The sequence below is a fragment of the Phymastichus coffea genome, unplaced genomic scaffold (assembly GCF_024137745.1).
Source record: "Phymastichus coffea isolate CEN01 unplaced genomic scaffold, Cenicafe_Pcof_1.1 PCOF00108, whole genome shotgun sequence".
NCBI classification, from domain to species: Eukaryota; Metazoa; Arthropoda; class Insecta; order Hymenoptera; family Eulophidae; genus Phymastichus; species Phymastichus coffea.
In genome coordinates this window covers 368,063-374,237 of record NW_026706919.1, presented here as the reverse complement: position 1 = coordinate 374,237, position 6,175 = coordinate 368,063, and positions in this window count along the sequence as shown.

Below are 6,175 nucleotides of genomic sequence, written 5' to 3'. Positions count from 1 at the left end.
GCGTGAGTAGTGTCTCTACTCGCAAACGAACTATCGGTCGGTTAGTCAGCCGCGCGAGAGAGGGAGGCACCGAGAGAGATAGAGAGAGAGAGAGAGATAGGGGGGGGGGAGGAGGAGAATATGAAAAGAGGAACGAGGCATTGGAGATGTACCAGCAGAACCAGCAGCAGCAGTAACAGTAGCGAAGAGTCTGGCAGAAAACCAAAACAGTCTTTGCTCGCGGATCGCTCGGGCTAAAGTGGAAACATTATTCGAGCCGCGAAGCTGAAGCATAGCGCCAGCGCGTACGTGGAATTGTTGCTGAATTTTAAGCGGCTCGCATAAGAGCTGAGCGCACGCGAACCGTAAATAAATGTGAAGAATTGAGGAGAGCTGAGGCCGAGAAAAGAGAGAGAGAGAGAGAGAGAGAGAGAGCAAATCAAATAACCCGACCGCTTGGGGATTACGCTAGCAGCCGCTTGTTGCGATCTCCCGCTCGAGCACTTTATTATTCCTTCGGCTTGACCTGCATTTTAAATACCCCCCAGCTGTGTGTCGTTACATCGGAAAATTACGATTAATCTCCGCGAAAGCTGTCGCCCTGCCTTCGCTTGACTCACGCGGAATAACAAAATAGTAGCAAGCCGGAGATTTATTTTCAATGGGACAGGTAGGCGAGCGACATGCCCTGCAGCTTTTCGCTAAAATAATTCAAAGGATCGGCCGCATCAATAAATCTTTCTCTGCCTCCCCTCCACTTCATATTGCGCACAGCCGCACCGCTTTTAGACAAATTGACAACTTATACGACGGGGATATATGGCGCCGGCCCATCGGTCGCTCGCGCGCGCGACAGCAACAAAAACTCTTTGACTGCCAATATTCATGAAGCTTGTTCGGCTTTTATCGAGACCGCCGTCATACTCGCGACCGGCTCGCGCGCTGTTTTCTCCCGCGCTGCTGCTCGAGTCGAAATTCGCTTACGCCGACCGACGAAGCTCATTTCCGCTGAATTTTAAAAGAAACTTTCTTTCCGTGCCGCTTCGACTTTCAGCACGAAATAATACCGTGCAGTAATTCGCAATAGCAGCTTCTCCGCATAAACTTGGCCAAGTTCATTCCCCGACGAATAGAACGTTACATTTGTTTGTGCTGGGCTTAAGCAACGGGATTTACGACTGGCCAACTACACTTGCGCGATATAATGCTGAATTATAGTTCATTAAAATTCATGAAATAGCCTTAAGATAATTACGAGTTAAAATTAGGATTAAATTGTAATGAGCGTCTAGAGCGTTTAGCTAAACAATGCACATGCTACGCGAATTTTGCGCTCGTGGCCACGGAAGAAGCGGCCCCAGCTCGGTTTGACGATAAGTCGAGCAGCGAGAAGACACGCGGACGGTAGCGTGGACGCGCAAGAGGCTAGAGCTCCGCGAGCGGAACAGGCGGCGCGCGGTCGCGGCACACGTGCTCTACGAGGGTAAAGTCGCGTAGGAAGCACCGGTGACTAGCGACGACGCGTCACGAGCGTAAAACGGCCTCGAGCTTGCGCTCTGGTGGGGGCGGTTGCAGCTATCGATTCAGTTCTGCCAACCGTCGCGCCGCGATCGCGCGAGAGATGGGGTGGGCGGTTTGCGCGTGTGCGCGCGCGGCCGCCTTAGTGACTTGGCCGTCGGCATACCTAGGGAATTGTCGGGCTGCAAGTGCCGCGGGGGCCTCCGCTTACAAGATAACGCATCACCGGGGACGACACTGTACGCGCGCGCTTGCTACACTCGATTCTAATGCTTTCGAGCCTCGTTCCAACCGGTGACTGAAAAAATTGCCTATATGTCCGCCTGCTGACGCACCTAGCACATCCCCTTCTCCCTCTCTCTCTGTCACCCTCCCTGGACAGTCGTCGATCCTTAGTTTCGTTGACAGCTTTCACGCTTATGCAGATCGATGGCACCGAATTGGCCTAGCAACTATCACTTCTCCTCTCGTGGCCGACTTTGCTGCTACTTTTTTTTGCAAACTTTCGGTCAACGCGCGATACGAATATAAACAAGCAGTCCTTTGGATAATAATGACTGGAAACTTTACACCTTCCCTCTCCCTCTCATGGAAGTGGGTTGGCCTCGACCGGGGTTACTTCTCTACTTTCGAGTTTTATAGCCGTCATCAAAGAACTGAAGGGAAGGAGATCTCTTTCTCTCTTTTTTAGGATGGTGTGTCAGTCGATAACTACGATTTTTCTTACCCTCCCTCCTCCGATGAAAGGATCTCGTTAGCGAGCGGATTTACGAATCGTATTGTTATCGCTGAGGCGTTTGCGTCAATTTTATTTGCTTGCCGATAGAATTGATGCTTCTAAGGGATTGACAAAGTGCCGAAACGAGTCTGGCTTGTGAATTTTGTAAGTGGTAAGAGCTTGCTCAAATATTTATAACTATAAATCAGTCATCAATTTTATTTACAAAATTTGCTGAAAGATTCTTATCCTGTCTAATCCATAATGAAAAAATTCACTGATTTTCATTAATAAATTGCAAAGTGCTCATTATTCGCTAATGATTCAAAAGTTCAAGAATACAACATTAATTGTTCGTGGCAATCAAATTCACTTCGTTCATGAGTATTACTCTGAGATGTTTCGGTAGCAACGCTAAAGCAGCTTTAGTTCAAGGATCCATTTACTCGGATACAACAATTCGTTCAGCGAACTCTATAAAACCAAAGTCTCGATGTTTCAAGTCATTTAAATTTGTGTAATCATGAAAACTCGTGTCTTTAATGCATGAGTAATTACAGTAACTTTACAACAGCGTCCGACCGTATACTGATATTACTACTTGTACTCGTAGCGCTAATTGTTTCGAGGTAAAAACTTTGATCAAAGTTAAAGTTTCTTTACTCGGCTTCTTTTCTCTGAACAATCATCTATCTTATCTCCCGTCGGCAGAAAGAAGAAGATAATTGCTTTATTCATCAAAAAAAGTGCGTCTCTACGGAGCTCACCTTTGCTCATGAGAAATGCAAAGCTTTACTCGCCAAGGTCGCGCCGGAGAAATCACTCGCTGCACAAGAGACGCAACGTCAGTCTCAGCGTGACGATCAGAGCAAACGAGAGATGAGAGTATTGTCGAGGAGAGGGCGAGAGACGAGGAGAAAAATGGCGAGAGAAAAATTGATAAATCGAGAGCCGCGCCGGAGTCGTTTTGTTTAATGGATTATAATGAATCGACGAAGAACGCAGCTTCTACGACTAAAAGAGCAGCAGAGCGTGCGTTTGAGAGAGGTTGGCACGGAGAAAATTGCCGTGCGAAAAGGTGCTGCAAGCTATGTTAGCCCACAATAACTCCTCGCCGCGAGGATGATGAATCACCTTGTCGCCAGCTACGTACGAAGGTACCTTCTCGCGCGCGCGCTTTCCTCCTCCTTCTCTCTCTCTCTCTCTCTCTCTCTCTCTCTCTCTCTCTCACTCTTCTCATGTATTCCTATACCTCGATTCAATTTAACTGCCAGTAGTGCCCAAGACGAGATATATGAAGGCATTGCACACTGCTCGCAGCCAAAAAGACAGCTGCGAGTCGCGGCGCCGCAGCACGGCAAAATCACGCGAGATTCCTCGCAGCTACTCGCAGGAATTTCCTCCACGGAAGAATGATGATTCGCCTAATCTGCAGTACATTAACGTCCCACGAATCCCCCTATTCCGTTAGCAGAGCCGGCGCTTCCAGTGATCAAATAACAGTTTGCGACGCTGCTGAGTCTCCACTTTTTTTTAATCATCCCTTCGATCAAACGTGGGCGCAATTAACGCGTACGTACGTTCAAACTTGCGCCTTGGCAAGTTCTTACGTTGCGGGCAGAGAGAAGCCCTTGGAATTACGATAGGACTGGGCTTCTAGGCGCGCCGATGCTACGGAAGTTAACTCTCACGCGTCCTTAATATCGGAGACCGTCCTGTAGGTGGATCCACCCTCCTTGGTTATTGCACTGCCCTATATGCTGCGCGGTTCAAGCTTTTCTGCTGGCTTCAAATGACATTTTCATTTGAAACAACTGCTTATTCACAAGTTACTCGCTGTGCTTGTGCGCCATACTTTGCGTTCAAATATTGTGAATTCCAATTTTAAGTTAGATAATGGAAAACCTGGAATTGTTAAAGTTGAGCTGGATTGTTGGCTAGCGGATGCGTAAACGCTGTAAAACGCGTTGTTTACTGATCAAAGCGAAGAATATATAATATTTTGAAGAGTTTTTCCTTTTAACAACACGCCAATTGAACGAGAGTAGTTTTAAAAACAGACGTTTTTTGTATACGTTTGTGTTCGAGCGTTCGCAAAGAGTGTTATTAATAAAGAAATGCGTTTGATTTGGAAATGTACGTAGTAAATATTGACAGTCTTAAATTGCATACTGCAAACAGTAGCTGTTGGTGTAAAAGTTTAATCAATTATTTCAATTCGTTGAAATTCACAAATAAAAAAGAATGAAAGAGACGAGAAACCTTGTATGCCAAGACTTTCAATCACGAGTTTACTCCGTGCATTCATTTCGCGGGCAGCCATGCAGCTCTAGCTAAAGTATATATTTACTGACCTGTGCCAAAAGCTGCATTCTTCGTGACAAAAGTCTCTGGCTACTGTGAACGTCATTGTTCGCGTCACATTTCCAACGTTCGGGCACGCTTTCATGAGTGTACGCGATCACAAAGATACATTGCCGTCGTGAACGATACGAAAATTTCGTGGCGCAGCGATATAAGGGTCAGCGGGAAGGAAAGCGCAGAGATTAATTTCCTCGGCGCGAAAATAATTTCCGAGCGGGCCACGGCGCATCGCAGAGCGCGTCAAGCGTAGCGACGTGGGCGCCGGTTGAAACGCGCGCGCGAGGATGAGTGGAAACGGCGGTAACGAATCGAATCTCCATAGCTGAGACTCGTCTAATCGATATAGCGAGCGCTGGGTCATTGCCACGAGCGAGAAGCCTCGTCCTCGCGGCGAGGTGCAGTCTTTGGCTAGGCGCGCAATATCCGGCTGCTCATCGTAAACGTCTCTCGCTGCGCCGGTTCCACATTTTATGCGCCATGGTTGGCCTCTAGGACTGCAAAAAAAAGGCGAGAGGAAGGAAGAGAACAAAAATGCGCTCGCCGATAAATAATTCTGAGGCGAGCGAGAAAAGCGAGTTGGTAGAGAGGAGAGAGAGAGAGAGAGAGCGAGAGGATCGCAGTGCTGCGCTATGGTTGCATTGTTCTCGCACAATAGCCGAGAGAACGGATGAATGGCGTGTCTCTGGCCGTGGCCAGCCGGCCGGTACAAATTTATTAATTGACCGTGGACAATGAGCGAGTATTAGGCAGTCGGATGATGATACTCCATTAAACGCGAAACGAGCCGCTACGGCTCTAAAATTTCAACGATCTGATTATATTTTTCCGTGACTAATCGCTTGCGCAGCTGTCAGCCGCGCGCGGCGATGATGCCGGTATCAGTGCAATTGTACAGTCAATTAGATGCTCGTGCGATCAACTCAAGCTCGCGCCTTCGCTGTCGCTTGACTAGACGGAAATCTGCGAGCAACTCCTGGCCGTGGTTACTTGTAATGTTGCGAATCAGACTTGGCAAAAGAAACTGAGAGCACTTCTGGCTTCGCCACTTCGAGCCCACATACTCGGCGCCAAGGAAATTCTCGAGGCGCGCGACACTGCGGTCACTACAATAAGATCCAGTGCGAAGACTGTTGCAAAATGACGTCAATGTCGACATCGACGAAAAACTTTTCATTAGAGGCATTCCCACAGCCGTGCGTCCACGACTTTTTGGGCTTGACCTCTCGGCGTCCTTTCTTTCGGGCGCGCACTCGACATTTGACTCACGTGCAGAGCCGTTCTATTTTTTTTTTTACGATTTTCCGCTCTCTCGTACATCCACACATGCGCAGACAGTGGTGCGCGCGCGAATACGTGCGTGTTCTCGCGAAAATTGCCGCGAACAAATGAGAAAAATGATCACGTAAGATGCAACGGCTTTCAAAGCTTTGAAAAGAAGAACGAGAAAGGAAAAAAACGATGAGGATCGATTTATTAGTTAACGTGGTGCTTTATATGATTTATATCGTGTGAAGAAGAGAGAGAGAGAGAGAGAGAGAAGAAAATCATACCAATTGGGAAAGGCTTGAGTACAAAATGTCTTTTATTCAACGTGCG